Raw genomic sequence first — 15,922 nt, 5'->3', positions numbered from 1 at the left:
CTGGCACTTCAGGTCATGGCGTTAACCCGCTGTGCCACAGTGCCAGCCATCTTCCAGCTTTTTCAAAATACATACTTTATTCTTGTTATCTAGTTACTCAACTGTGTAACAGAACACTAGAATTTACTTATCTAGGGGCTGGCACTGTGGCATAGCAGGTAAAGCTGCCACCTGTGGTGCTGGTATCCCATATGGGCGCTGGTTCAACTTCCAGCTGCTCCACTTCCGATCCAGCTCTCTGCTGTAGCCTGGGGAAGCAGTAGAAGATAGCCCAAGTCCTTGGGCCCCTGCACCCACGTGAGACCCAGAGGAAGCTCCTGGCTTCGGACTGGCGCAGCTCTGGCCATTGCAGCCAATTGGCGAGTGAACCAGCAGATGGAAGACCTCTCTCTCTCTCTGCCTCTCTGTAACTCTGCCTTTCAAATAAATAAATAAATGAATCTTTAAAAATAATTTACTTATCTAACTTAATGCATATAAATATCTCAATAATTTTGAGGGCATTTGGTCTAATGAAAAAGACCCAATGACCTGCCAGGGACAGAATGTCTGGTGGGTTCAACTCCCAGGAGCCCCGGCTCCTGATTTCAGTTTCCTACTGTGCATGCCCTGGGAAGAGTGGTGATGAAGCAACTGGGCTTCTGCCACCCACATGCAGACCTGGATGGAGTTCCCAGCTTGGTTCCTGCCTGGCCCAGACCCAGCTGTTGCTGGCATTTGGGGAGTGAACCAGCAGATGGGAGATTGTGTCTGGGGACAAGAGAAAACAGGAGACTAGTTAAGAGATCACTGCAATAACCAGAGGAGAACTAGTAGCCTGCGGTGGCAGAGGTGGCAGGAAGTGAGGGGTTTGGGATCTTTTCTCAAGATTTTGCTGGAAGACAGGATTTGTTGACCGGCTGAGTGTGGGAGTGAGGGAACAAGGACTCCAACACGCCTCCAAGCAGAGGGATGGAATATGGCGGGGTAAGACAGATGCCCAGTGGAAGAGGCGGCTGTAGTACAGGTCTAGGGTTGGGATATAAATTTGGAGCTGGAGTGTTAACGGTAAAGTATTGAGGAGCGAGTATGGCGGGACACAGGCACACTCTGACGTGTCGAGGTTAGGATGAGGAGAAAGCAGCTCCAGGAAAGCAATGATAAACCTGAGCAGCAGAAGGAGATGCGCAGGAGGAATCTAAAAGGGGCCACTGGTGACTGTGCACCTTGCTCACAAACAACTGAAATGGGTGTAACGGTGACAAGACAAATGACCTCAAGAAACACAGGTCAGGGGTCCGCGCTGCGGCACAGCAAGACAAGACACTGCTCACAAGGCCGGCATCCCACATGGAACAGCCAGCTCAAGGTCCAGCTGTTCCGCTTCTGATCCAACTCCCTACTAATGTGCCTAGGAGAGCAGCACAAGATGGCTTGGGCCCCCGCACCCATGGGAGACCAGCATGGAGCTCCAGGATCCTGGATTTGGCCTGGCCCAGCCCCAGCCGTTGTGGCAATTTGGGAAGTGAACCAGAGCATGCAATGAAAAAATGTCTCTGTCTCTCCCAATCTGTCATTCTGCTTTTCAAATAAATCGGGGGGGGGGGGGGGGGAGGGCAGCGAAGAAGGGGATATAAGCACTTACAAAAAAAAAGATTATGGGGCTGGCACTGTGGTATAGGGGGTAAAGCAGCTGCCCGAAGTGCCAACATCTCACATGGGCGCTGATTTGAGTCCCAGCTACTCCACGTCCGATCCAGCTCCCTGCTAATATGCCTGAGACAGCAGCGGAAGATGCTTGGTGTGCCCAGGCCCCTGCACCCATGTGGAAGACACGGATGAAGCTCCCGGCTCCTAATTTCGGACCAGCCCAGTTCTGACCATTGTGGTCGTCTGGGGAGTGTACCAGCAAATAGAAGATCTCTTTCTAACTCTGCCTTTCAAATAAATCTTAAAAAACAAAACAAGAAAAAGCAACTAGGTTTCACACTCCAGAAAAGATTAGAGGATCTGTGATTAAAAGGTTTTTTAAATAGATTTAATTCTCTGGATCAGAGGAGCACAGATCGCTGGAGTTTGAGAATCGGGTGGGATTTCTGAAGGGGCTGTGCATTGCTTTTCCCTTTGCTTTTCTCAACATTCACAAACACAATTTCCCTCTTAATTATAATTCTTACTTTAGCACCTTTCCAATGTTTTTTTTGGACAGGCAGAGTGGACAGTGAGAGAGAGAGACAGAGAAAGGTCTTCCTTTTGCTGTTGGTTCACCCTCCAATGGCCGGCGCACTGCGCTGATCCGAAGCCAGGAGCCAGGTGCTTCTCCTGGTGTCCCATGGGGTGCAGGGCCCAAGCACTTGGGCCATCCTCCACTGCCCTCCCGGGCCATAGCAGAGAGCTGGCCTGGAAGAGGGGCAACTGGGACAGAATCCAGCGCCCCAACCAGGACTAGAACCCAGTGTGCCAGCGCTGCTAGGTGAAGGATTAGCCTGTTGAGCCGCGGCGCCGGCCTCCAATGTGTTTAAGTTGATGCTAAATCATTCACACCCCCCTCCTTTTATAAGATTTATTTATTTGAAAGGCAAAGTTGCAGAGAGGCAAAAGAGAGACATCCTCCATCAGTTGGTTCACTCCTCAGATGGTGGCAACGGCTGGAGCTGTGTAGATCCAAAGGCAGGAGCCAGGAGCTTCTTCTGGGTCTCCATGTGGGTACGGGGGCCCAAGGACTTAGGCCATCCTCCACTGCTTTCCCAGGCCATAGAAAAAGCTGGATTGGAAGTGGAGCAGCTAGGACTCTAACTGGTGTCCATGTGCGATGCCAGTACTGCAGGCGGTGGCTTTGCCCGCTAGGCCACAGTGTTGACCCCAATAGCACCCTCTTTTAAAACTACTTTCAGGGGCCGGCTCTGTGGCAAATTGGGTTAATGCCCTGGCCTGGGGCAGGCATACCATGGCCGGCATACCATATGGGCGCCAGTTCAAGACCTGGCTGCTCCACTTCCTGTCCAGCTCTCTGCTGTGGCCTGGAAAGCAGTAGAAGATGGTCCAAGTCCTTGGGCCCCTGCACCCACGTGGGAGACCCAGAAGAAGCTCCTGGCTCTTGATCGGCACAGTTCCAGCCGTTGCAGCCAACTGGGGAGTGAACCAGCAGATGGAAGCCCCCTCCCTCCCTCCCTCCCTCCCTCTCTCTCTCTCTCTCTCTCTCTCTCTCTCCTCTCTCTGTGTAACTCTGACTTTCCAGTAAAAATAAATAAATCTTTAAAAAACACTTATTTTCATCTAGCAGAAAGGCAGAACGAAGGGGCAGGGACCTCCCCACCTGCGGGCTCCGAGGGAATGAACCGATTATCTCCAACACGCACAGAGCCATTTCTGAGAGGTTTACCAACGGGAGGAAGCTTCACCTCCCAGGTTTCACTCCATCAACAGGTGGGGAAAGAGGCATGCACTTCAGATTCCAAAACATTCCAAACATACACAAAAGGGTGTCCGGCGACGTGCTGTGGCACAGCAGGTGCAAGCCTGCACCCCAAGTCAGAGTGCTGCAGCAGCTCCCCTGCCTACAACACAGCTCCCTGCTAATGCATTCTGGGAGGCAGAAGATTACGGCCACAGTGCTTGGACTCCTGCCACCCACGTGGGAGAACCGGGAGGACTTCTGGGCTCCTGGCTTCAGTCTGGCCCAGTCCTGGCTGTTGCGGGCAGCTGGAGAGTGAACCAGCAGATGGAAAAATTCTGCATTAAAAAAAATTTTTTTTGGTGACTTCTCAAAAGAAAACAGTTATTTCACAGAAAATGTGCTTGGTTCATGCAAAACACCTGCTCTGTGCTCAGCAGGGATGGTGGCTCCGCTGACACCAGTGCCCTTCCATCTCTCCACAGTCCCTTCACCAAGTGACAAATGTTTCTGTGGCTTTTAAGCTAACAGTTGTGCAATTTCAAAACTCTGGTTCCAATCTTTCTATTCTTTTTAAGATTTGAAAGGCAAGGCCAGCATTGTGGTGCAAAAGGTTAAGCCACCACCTGCAATACCAACATCCCATATGGGCGCCGGTTCAAGTCCCAACTGCTCCACTTCTGATCCAGCTCTCTGCTGTGGCCTGGGAAAGCAGTCGAAGACAACACAAATGCTTGGGCCCCTGCACCCACGTGGGAGACCCCGAAGAAGCTCCTGGCTCCTGGCTTTGGACCAGACCAGTTCTGGCCATTGTGGCTCTTTGGGGAGTGAAGTAGCTGATGGAAGACCTTTCTCTCTGTCTTCCTCTCTCTGTAACTCTGCCTTTTGAATAAATAAATAAACCTTTAAAACAAATTATTTTAAAGGCAGAGTTAGAGAGAGAGGGAGAGACAGGAATCTTCCATTGGTTGGTTCACTCCTCAAATGGCCACAACGGCCAAAGCCAGGAGCCCAGAACTCCACAGACTCTCTCAAGTGGGTGGCAGGGCACAAACACTTAGACCATCCTCCACTGCTTTCCCAGGCACGTTAGGAAGGAGCTGGATAGGAACTGGAGCTCAGAAGGGATACCAGCATCGCAGGCAGCAGCTTGATCCACTGCACCACAATGCCAGCCCTTGGTCCAAAGCTTTCACTTTTTTTTTTTTTTTTCAACATCTTGCACAAACCACGATTTTTAAAAAATCTGTCAGAAAAACAAAACACTGATTCTGAAAACTATCACGCATGTTAACAATTCCTGTGACGTTACCAAGAACTCTAACCATCTTACACATTAAATCTGCCTACTGATGGTTGATCCTAGAGATTTATCCAGTAACGGGAATAACCCCTAAGTGACTGAAGGAAGTAATACACAATTTCTAAAAGTACGCTCTAACTTGCTGGAGAACTGTTAGAAATGTTTATTCAGAAAAAAAATCCCAATGATTCAGCTATAATCTGGGGGAAAAAAAAAAAAAACCAGTTCAATGCACCAAATGGTTGACACAGTGTTATCTCTGGAGAATGAAATTATACAGAATTTCTACCTACTACATATGTAACTTTTAAAATTGAGCATGTAATTACTGCTGTAATAAAAGAAATTTGAGGCCGGCGCCGCGGCTCACTAGGCTAATCCTCCGCCTTGCGGCGCCGGCACACCGGGTTCTAGTCCTGGTCGGGGCACCGATCCTGTCCCAGTTGCCCCTCTTCCAGGCCAGCTCTCTGCTGTGGCTAGGGAGTACAGTGGAGGATGGCCCAAGTCCTTGGGTCCTGCACCCCATGGGAGACCAGGAGAAGCACCTGGCTCCTGCCATCGGAACAGCGCGGTGCGCCGGCCACAGCGCGCTACCGCGGCGGCCATTGGAGGGTGAACCAACGGCAAAAGGAAGACCTTTCTCTCTCTCTCTCTCTCACTGTCCACTCTGCCTGTCAAAAAAAAAAAAAAAAAGAAATTTGAAGTTAAAAATAAAAAAGGAAAACCCGACAGGCTGGGTAGCTTCCCACTGCAACAAAGCCTCTGCCTGTGGGACGCCCCCACCCTGCCCCTGCCCACACTCCAGTCTCCCAGCCTCCCGGATCTTCTCACACAGGCTCTAATCCCCCACTTCTCACAGTGGTGCCTATTACAGCCGTACCCACCGCTCTGCACAACCATTTATGACTCCTGCCTTCCCCGCTGTGGTGGAAACCAGCTAAGGAGCACTTCGTACCACTGGAGTGCAGCACAAGCCCACTCATGTCACGTGTTCTCACATACACACCACTCATGACACGTGTTCTCACATACACACCATTCACGTCATGTGTTCTCACACACCACTCATGTCACGTGTTCTCACATACACACCACTCATGTCACGTGTTCTCACATACACACCACTCATGTCACGTGTTCTCACATACACACCACTCATGTCACGAGTTCTCACATACACACCACTCATGACACGTGTTCTCACATACACACCATTCACATCATGTGTTCTCACATACACACCACTCATGTCACGTGTTCTCACATACACACCACTCATGTCACGTGTTCTCATATACACACCATTCATGTCATTTGTTCTCACACATGCACACACACACATAATTTTTTAAGATTTATTTATCTGAAATGCATAATGACAGAGGGAAAGAGAGAGAGAGATCTTCATTTGCCGGTTCACTCCCCAAATGCCTGCAACGGCTGAAGATGAGGCAGGCTGTAGCCAAGAGTCAGGAACTCCATCTGGGTCTCCCACACAGATGACAGAGACCCAAGCACTTGGGCCATCATTTGCCATCTGCCAGGCACAGCAGCAGGAAGCTGGATCAGAAGCAGAACAGCCGGGATTCAAACCAGGCATGCAGACGTGAGATTCAGGTGCCCCACTCAAAAGAATGCCTGCCCATCAGACCCCCGCCTTTTTACAAAGATTTATCTTTGTAAAAGATCGATCTTCCATATGCTGATTCACTCCCCAAACGGCCGAATGGCTGGGTACAGGCCAGGCGCTTCCTCCGGGTCTCCCACGCGGGTGGCAGGGACCCAAGCACTCAGGCCATCTTCCACTGCTCTTCCCAGGCCATCCGTACAGAGCTGGATCAGAAGTGGATCAGCTGGGACTTGAACCGGTGTCCACAGGGGATGCCAGTGTCACAGGCAGCAGCTTTGCCCCACACCCTATTTGCAAACTTAACACTACATCTAATCCCAACAGGTTATTAGTTCTTTCCTCCAAAATCTAAATTTAAAAAGGGCTCCTGTAATGTATCAAAGAATTCCAAATCCAGCTGCAATCAACACATCCAAGACTCCATCAACCCTCTAACAGTAATTCTAGTGATTAAACTATGTAAACTGCCCTGCAAAGCTTTCAGAAGCATTGATGTTCAATATCCCAATGTGGGACTTGACAATACTTTCATGGGGTAATAGCTGTCTCACTGATTGTGAGAAAGTCGCCATGAATTTATGGTCACACCTGGAACCTTAAACTGGCTCCTATAAACATTGCTGTCAGAAATGTGCCTCCCTTGGGAAGACGTATGACGTGGCATGGCGTTCAGCTAGAGCTCTGAGAGAGGAGCCTTGGGGATCCCCGTCTCCCTGACTTCCTAAGCTGGACTCCACCCCCGCAGCACCGTCATCAACTCCACGGCAAACAGCAGGTCTCGCGCATGTGCGGGACGATGACAATGGCCCACGGCATTACAGGTTTCACTCCCGCGTTCCTTCTAGCTTTTGTGGTCAAGTTAAGATGCATTCAGCTTCAGTGCACTCAACACCCTCCCGTGGCCATGCCCCCGGCTGACCCCCGAGGCACAGGCCTGCAGCTGAGAATGCCCAAGTGCTTCTTAACCCATCACCTTTCCAGGGCAAAATGATGGCCAGAGATGACCTCAGTAAGACCTGGAGAACACTGACCACTACTTAGTCGAGATAACTGCGCTAAAGGAGGCTAGCAGGCTGGAAACTGGCCCCGACCTGCAGAAGTGCGAATGTTCCTTATGGGGAAGCGGGCTCTGAAGATATTGATAAGTTAAGAACTGAGATGAGACCCCCTGGGTTACCTAGTGGGCCCTCAATGCCGCCCTAAATGCCGGAGAGGCAGAGGGAGACCTGATGCCACAGAGGGAAGGACAGGCACAGACGGTGATGTGGTCACAGGTCAGGGAACGTGGCGGCCACAGCCAGGAGGCAGAGGATGGATTCCCTCCCCCAGCGCACAGCACCAACACCTCGCCGGAGACCCAGAGGAAAGCGATGTGGAGCTTCCGGCCCCAGAACTGTGAGAGTACACGTCTATGTGCCTCCAAGCCCCGAGGCAGCCACAGGAGCCCAACACAGGCGCCAGGAAAGCTGAAGCAGAGAGGCTTAGGGCCGTCACGCCCCATAAATACTCAGAATTCAAACACGTACCGGAGGAGACGTTAAACATCTTTAAAAACAAGGGATTCAGAACAGTCTAAGTCATCCTCCACGGCGAGTGCAGGCGTGAAGCACACGTATGGTGCACACCAGGCTGTCAATCACGTGTCTAACACGCATGCGCTGCGCTGCCAGGAACCAAAAATCCTCCTAGACATAGCCAGCGTGTTTCTGTTTACAGCAAAACTTACAATGAAAACTATTTGAGTTTTTCACTTAGCACAACATTTAAAACAAAATACAGTGATAAACTCATGGTCAGACATTCCCAATACTTTTTCTTATTTGCCTACAGATCCACAGCTGGACTCAGAATAAACTGTCTCATTCAGAAAGTCCTGCTTCCTAGTTTATTATGTCTGTGTTCTCTCCCATTAAGATGGAGGAGTCTATGTGAAAAGCATCCATATCTCCAGCAGTCTCTGCAGGTGTTTCTTTTTCTTTTTCTTTTTTCTTTTTTTTTTTTTTTTGACAGGCAGAGTGGACAGTGAGAGAGAGAGACAGAGAGAAAGGTCTTCCTTTTGCCGTTGGTTCACCCTCCAATGGCCACCGTGGTTAGCGCGCTGCAGCCACCGCACCGCGCTGATCCGAAGCCAGGAGCCAGGTTCTTCTCCTGGTCTCCCATGGGGTGCAGGGCCCAAGCACTTGGGCCATCCTCCACTGCACTCCCTGGCCACACTCTGCAGGTATTTCTAAAAATGAAAGTTTTAGCTGACGTAGTTGAAGGAAATTCCACAAAAATCCAAACAACCCCCCAAAAAAACAATAAAACCACCTGCTTCCCTATCTTTACATATCTGATCCATCTTCTCCCCTACGAGAGTCTACAAATAAAACCAGAGATTCTTATTGATGTCCATCTCCTAGATCCAGTGCTTCACTGTTCTAGAACAGACTCCACCCGGTGTCCAACATCTGGCTGTGGCCAGCACAGCACACAGAGCTCAAGCCAACCAAAGAGCAGTGCCTTCTCAGTGGGCAGAGTGTGAGGGGAGCCTCCGGAGGGGATCCTTGGTCAGCATCTAAGGCCCATATCTGGAAGTGGCTAAGGAGGTGGCCCTGGAGCCCAAGCACCTGGGACCACCCCAGCTGCCCCCCAACTCCCCAGCAGCCTGTCCATGCACTCACCACTCAGCCTCCCTCACATCTTATTTATAAAATGAAAAGAGGGTCTAATTCTCAATGAGCAAAAATCACTAATAAAGGCCCCCTTTTTCCAAGTAACTAAGGCAAAAGCAAAGAGGGACAGAGCCATTCCCTGCAGAGCTGAACAGCCACGTGGAGAAGTCCCTTTTACTCAGCTTCCACAGGGGAAGACCAGCTCAACTGCGATCCAGGTGGGGACCGTGACACTGGAGGCGGGGCAGCAGCTAGGATACTGAAGGGCAAGGGCAGAGAGAGGGTCTGGTGTCACGGACACAAGAACTGCAAAGCCATCTAACAAATTAGAGGAGCTGGGCAACCCCACTCGGTGTCTGGGGAAGCGTACCGCACCCAGCGCCGCGTCCAACACACAGCAAAAGAAGTGCCTGCTGGAAACACGCGGCAGGGTGGGCGTCCGGCCTGGCACGGCCCAGTCGCACCGCTTTAGGGTACCAGAACGGTGCGGTCTCGCCATGGGCACGGTGTCATTTCCCCACTGCACAGCTCTCCCCCGACACGCTGTGCCATCACCACCCCGATCTTACAGACAAGGACAGCTAAGAGAATTACAACAAAAGACAGACAAGACCAGGTCCGGAGACTGTACTCTGAACATCACAGAAACAACACAATCTTGACCCAAACAGATTTTAAAGCATTTTTTGTCCTACACTTGAAGAAAAACAGAACAAAACATATGATTTCAGATTTCACAGTGCTCAGAGTGTAATGTGGGGCGGGGAGAGACAACGGAGTATTCTGGAACTAACTATTCTGGTCAGAGGTGTACGATGTCAGCAAAGACTGTGCCACAGTAAGAGACTGCAGGCTGGATAACTGGGGAAAACTAAACCAAAAGTCTAAGTATTTTCCGTCTAAACCCCATTCCTGGTATCTATCAGCATCCACCAGATCTCTTTAGGGGCAAGTGGCTTTGTCTAAGCTCACCAAGACCCCGCGTGAGGACTTTGTTTCTGTTTAAGGGAGAGAGACAAGGAGGTTTCCAACAGCTTCCTTAGTCTCGGACTCCACGGGCTCGCTGGCCAAAGCAAGCCCTCCCCATTTCTCAGTGCCAGGAGCTCCATGTCCCTGAGAGAGGGTGGTCTTCCTGATAAAAATACGGATTTCTCCCTGTGACACACAGTAAGCATTTCCTTGGAAACAAAAACACTCCTCAGAACCACTGAAGTGATCAGCCACTCCAGCCGCATTGTATGCATCGGACAAAGGGATCCAGCTCGCACACCTTGCACTGCACTGCATCCGGCAGCCACGGGCACTGTTCGTGGTGCTGGAAACTGGCTGTGCTCAGGGAACACTAGAGGGCGCCCGAGAGCACCCACTTTCAGGAACACAGAGGCTGCAAGGTGAGTAGGGGACCACAATCAAAGGGAAGCCTGTGAGAAAACGGGGTGCAGACCAGGGCAGGACCCTTCTGCGTAAGGCCCACCAAGCCAGTATCAGAGTTCTGACCAGGCCTTCCTATAAAGGTGGCACAGTTGGAACGTAGGCGCCCTGACACCTGCACTAGGCACCCCTCACCCCGACACACATGACCAAGGACTCACACCAGCCGACCACCCGGGGCGGCAGGGGAGGCAGGGTTATCACTGCCAACCAGAAGGCCAAAGCTCCGAAGTGCCTGCTGTGCCTTTAAGTGGTCAGACTTAGTCTAAAACCCTTGTGCTGAAGGGGCTGGCACAGCAGGTTAGGCAATGCCAGCATCCCGTACGGGTGCTGGTTCGTGTCTGGGCTACTCCACTTCCAGCTCCCTGCTGATCTGCCTGGGACAGGGCAGAAGATGGCCCAAGTCCTTGGGCCCCTGCACTCACGTGGGAGACCCGGAAGAAGCTCCTGGCCCCTGCCCGGCCCAACCCCAGCTGTTGCAGGCATTCAGAGGGTGAACCAGCAGATGGAAGACCTCTCTCTGACTTTCAAATAAATACATCTGAAAAGCAAACCCTGTGTTGAAACTGCACACTGTAGTTTATGCCAAGCCCAGGCCACACGCAGCTCCACCCCGAGGCAGGCTTCCGACGCAAACCTCCCGAGTCTGCGGAGACCCAGCGGGAGAACAGGAGCCCACAGGTCTTAACAGCTCAGTTTCTGAGTCCGCTGGGACACCCTAGTCTTTCAGTTCTAAAACCCAATGTGCGCTGCCTTCCATTAATTTGATGGCGTTTCAAAAACCAGGGGAGGCAAAGCCCCGCGCCACACACAGATGAGTGAGAGAAGCCAATCGGGGATGTCAACGGGATGGAAACGGTTCTGAGAAACCAGAGAGCAGTGTGGTGGAACGGCGAACTCGGGGTTGGAAGTGACCTCCGAGATCCACGTGTGGTCATCCTGCAGAGCAGAATGAGCCCGGCCCCGCCAAGGCCACAGCAGGGACACAGCGGGTCCTTCACCGCCTCCAGTGACACTCAACACGGTCGGAGCGTTCTCCGTGCGCCCAGAGGACGCCCGGTGTTCTGCGCCCACACGCGACACTGTGACCAAACGCTCGGGGTGGCGCCCGGAAGGAAAACAGCGAAACGCAGCGCAGGACCAAGCACCTGGAGATCAGCGGTCCCTTCTGTGAGACCACGCAGCTGAGGGACTGCCAGGGCCCCTCTGCAGCTCGCCGGGCCAAGCAGCGCGAAGCTGACGCGACTCACAAAAATAAAGCAGGGGCCGTCTTTACAGATGGATCCTCTCCTGCATGGCTTTAAAATAGCCAAATCCTGTAATGCGTGTAAAATAAGATGTGCAGGAATAAAATCCGGAACACGTGTGTGCTTCCTCTGAGACCACGTGGAACTCGGAGCCGCCAACAGGTAAGGAAGGAGGTCAGAGCCGGTCAGGCCCACCTTTCCCTCAGCTGAGGCCTCTCGATCTCCCAGGAGCACGAAGCTCCAGAGCCAAAGGCCCTGCGGCGAGAGCCGAGGTACACACACATCCGTAGTGGAGTTGGAACAGAACTAGAGAACTGTTGACTCCCCCAACTCAAAGTCCGTCAGGGACAAAGGCCGGGGTGCTTCCCTCCAGCCGCGGGGTTAACTCACACTGGGAAGGAAGGGCTCTGAACGGAGAGCCTGCGTCTCCACAGGCAGAGCTGAGCTCCCCAAGGGAAAAGGCTCACAGCTCCCCAATGCCTGCCTCCTAAAACCCACCGGCTACTCTTAGTTACCTTCCAGTAACTTTGTCTTGGGTTCTTACAGCAAGTAAAGCCACTTTTTACACCAAGCTAAGTCCTTAAGACCACATTTTTTTTCCCAAAATATAACTAAAAAAAATCAGGGTGAAAAAGTTACATCTTAAGTTCCATCTTAACCACGAAACGAGTCTCTCCTGTCTGCGTGGGAGTGGCCTGCGCTCCGCTTCCGAGCGGCCACAGGCAGGTGGACCCGCCGGGAAGGAGGCCTCCCACCCCGAACTGGGCTCACAGGAGCCGCCCGCGTCTGGAGAACCGAAGCACAGCCAGCTCCTACGTGGGCCAGCGGCTCGCAAGGCCGCCCACGATTTATAGAAAGGTTTTGCTCTGTGGGTCAGGAGGCTGCTCCGATGGCCCCATATCTGTCACAGTTCGGCCACGCAGCCCCGTAAGGGAAAACCATCCTTAGCCGCAGACCTGTGCGACCCAGGGGGAAGGACCCCCTGCTCGGACAGCCGACCCCAGGACGCCCTGCCCGCAGGCACCCGGAGGGGAAGGACAAGCCGGGACCCCCTGCTCGGACAGCCGACCCCAGGACCCCTGCCCACAGGCACCCGGGGGGGGGGGGGAGGACACGCCGGGACCCCCTGCTCGGACAGCCGACCCCAGGACGCCCTGCCCACAGGCACCCGGGGAGGAAGGACACGCCGGGACCCCCTGCTCGGACAGCCGGACACCCTGCCCACAGGCACCCGGGGGGGAAGGACACGCCGGGACCCCCTGCTCGGACAGCCGACCCCAGGACCCCTGCCCACAGGCACCCGGGGCGGGGGGGGGAGGACACGCCGGGACCCCCTGCTCCGGACAGCCGACCCCAGGATGCCCTGCCCGCAGGCACCCGGGGGGGAAGGACAAGCCGGGACCCCCTGCTCGGACAGCCGACCCCAGGACCCCTGCCCACAGGCACCCGGGGGGGGGGGGAGGACACGCCGGGACCCCCTGCTCGGACAGCCGACCCCAGGACCCCTGCCCACAGGCACCCGGGGGGGGGGAGGACACGCCGGGACCCCCTGCTCCGGACAGCCGACCCCAGGATGCCCTGCCCGCAGGCACCCGGGGAGGAAGGACACGCCGGGACCCCCTGCTCGGACAGCCGGACACCCTGCCCACAGGCACCCGGGGGGGGGGGGAGGACACGCCGGGACCCCCTGCTCGGACAGCCGACCCCAGGACGCCCTCCCTGCAGCGGCGGGCACGTGGAGTTGAAGTCTGGCTTCAGACAAGCCCACCTCTCTCCCAGGCTCAGCGAACACTTCTCTCACTCTCACACCGAGTTTCCACAGCCACGCTTGAAGCCACACCGGGATGGACACAGTCCGACGACCGGACCCGAACTCCGAGCCGGGCAGTCCGGAACCCAGATCTGAGCGCCGCCTCCCCGGCGCTGGGCGCAGCGGCCACCGAGACGCACCCGCTCCCAGGTCAGGGGCCGCGGCCGCTCCCGGAGGCCCCGGCCTGGGAACCCGGGGCCGGAGGGCCGAGCCCGCGAGCAGCGCGCAGGCTGTCCGGCGGCATCGCCACCCGCACCGGTCACCCCGGGCCACCCCGGGCTACAAGGACCCCGCCCCTGGGCGAGCGCTCCAGGCCCCGCGGCCCCTCACCACGGCCCACGGCGCTCCCCGAGCCCGCACCGGCGCACCTGCTCCCCCGGCCCCGGCACGGCAGCCCGCGGACCCGAGCGGGGACACGGCGCGCCCCCTGCCTGCACCGCGGCGCGGCCGGCGGGGCCGGGGCGACCCCGGGGGACTCAGCGCCCCGCGGCGCCATGGGGAGGGGGCGGCCGGGGCCGCCCGGGAGCGGGGCGCTCGCCCACACCGCAGCGGCGGAGCGGAGCGCGGCGGCGCCGCAGATTGGGCGAGCGGGCGCCCGGCCGCCCATTGGAGCAGACGGAAGGCGCAGTCCCCCAATCGCGAGCGCGGGGCCCGGCCGCCGCGGCCCGCAGGCCGCTACCGCTCCCTTCCGGCCGCGGCCACCACTGCAGGCCCGGCCCGGCCCGACTCACCCCGCGCGGCGCCGCTCCGCCTCGGCCGCGTCCAGCCCGGCCGCCGCGACGTGGGCGTGGGGGGCAGGCCCGCGCCGCCGGGCCCCGCGCCCGCCCGTCTCCTCGCCCCCCCCACCGAAGAAAATTAATCACCAAAAAATAATTCCACAGAAAAATGGAGAGTAAATCCAAGATGGCGGCGCGGGCCGCAGGACCGCCGGCTGCATCCGCTGCCGGGAAAAAGAAGTCCCCGCCGCCGCCGCCCCGCCCCCACCCGGCCGCCGCCGCCGCCGCCGCCGCCGCCGCCCCGCCCGGCCGCCGCGCCGGCCACCCCCGCCCCCAGGCCTTTACCTCAGCCTGGCGCGCGGCCGCGGCGTCCGCACGGTGCCCGCCGCTGCGGGGCTGCGCGGCCCGGGCCCTCGCGCCGCGCGCCGCCGCCGCCGCCGCGCCCCGGCGTCCTCCCTCAGCGCCCCGGAGCCTCGCCGGCCGCACCGCAGCCGCGTCGCCGCCCCCGGTGAGCCGCGCGGCCGCCGCCCGGGCTCGGTGGAAGGACACGAAAAGGAGTGCGCGGCCCCGACGGCGGAGGGACACCACGCCGCGCGCCACCGGCGGGGGCCTCGACGGGACTCTGGGCGCGGGGCCGCAGCGCCGGAGAGGAGCGAGTCCCGCGCCGGGCGCGCCCGGTGGCGGGCGCATAAAAAGCGGGTTTGGCGAGCACGGGCCGCGTCGTTGCCGTCGCTTCAGCGCGCGGCGGAGGGATCGCGGCCGGGCCGGCGACGGCAGGGATCCCTCCGCCCCTCGCTGCCCTTTAAATCGCGGCTGGAGGCGGCGCCGCCGAGCGCCCGCGGGCGCCCCCTAGGCGCGAGGGGCTGAGGCGCGCGGAGCCCGCGGGCCCGGCGCACCTGCGCCCACCCGGGACCGCGCCTCCCGCCCGCGCCGGGGAGGCGGCCGCGGAACGGGAGCTGCTTTGTTGTGGGGCTGGGGTGGCCCGCCGTGCGTGCGGCGGGGACGCGGCCCCTTGTCGGGGGGCCCGGGCGTCGCCCCACCCTTGCCATCTGCGAGTGAGGGGCACAAAGCAAGAACACGGGGAGCAGCGCGTGTCCCCGGGAACAGCCGCGGGGACCGGTGTCCGCCCAGGGAAACTGAGGCACGAGAGGTTCCCATAAAGGCGGTGCCTGGGACCTGCGAGGAGGCGTTGGGTGGCCGCGGGGGTGCAGGTGCATGGAGCCTGTTAGGGAAGGGGGGGTCGTTAGGAAATGGACGCGGGACCCTCTGGAGCAAAGGACAGGGAGGGCGCCCTTGACCTTGGCCAGGGGACATCAGGCTGGCTGCCTGCTCCGCAGGGGAAACTGAGGCGCGGTGGGGCAGGTGGGGGCAGCGCTGGGTTTGCAAAGCCGTGGCTCCTCCCACCGCCCTCACCTGTGGGGTCCGCGCCTCCTATGGGGATCGGGCAGAGCCCGGGGTCTTTCCTGCCCCGGAAGACCCGCAGATCCCCTCTCCCCGGGCAGGTAGCCCCACAGACGCCTGCTTTGTCTCCCCGGCTGCTGGTTTATCGCCCATTATCAGCCAGATCTCACCCCAGAGACCTGAGGCCGCCTGTGCCCCTCCCATGGGTCAAGGCCCCCGGCCCACCATGGGCCAATGCCCGTGGGAGGTGAGCACACCTGGGAGACGCCCCCTGCCTCGGGCACCCGTGGCCTCTGGCCCACCTCGGGCCACTGCCCGTGGGAGGTGAGCACGCCTGGGAGACGCCCACCGCAGGCC

At 57.2% G+C, this 15,922-nt stretch overlaps 1 protein-coding gene across 4 annotated transcripts in view; it reads right to left on the bottom strand.

The window, feature by feature from the left end:
• Positions 1 to 14,565, bottom strand: part of KMT5B (lysine methyltransferase 5B) — a 69,252-nt gene extending 54,687 nt beyond the window's left edge. The window contains exon 1 of one of the 4 annotated variants that reach the window (XM_062195711.1): positions 14,510 to 14,565. The gene's annotated coding sequence lies outside the window, so the exon portion shown is untranslated. Of the gene's footprint in view, positions 1 to 13,406; positions 13,497 to 14,179; positions 14,241 to 14,311; positions 14,335 to 14,509 lie in introns of those variants that run through there. The other 3 variants (XM_062195713.1, XM_062195712.1, XM_062195710.1) reach the window with 3 other exon arrangements.
• Positions 14,566 to 15,922: the final 1,357 nt, after the last annotated feature.

The sequence above is a fragment of the Lepus europaeus genome, chromosome 7 (genome assembly GCF_033115175.1).
Source record: "Lepus europaeus isolate LE1 chromosome 7, mLepTim1.pri, whole genome shotgun sequence".
In the NCBI taxonomy this organism is placed as follows: domain Eukaryota; kingdom Metazoa; phylum Chordata; class Mammalia; order Lagomorpha; family Leporidae; genus Lepus; species Lepus europaeus.
Note: the sequence above shows the minus strand (reverse complement) of the source record. Positions and strands in the feature narration are given on the sequence as shown.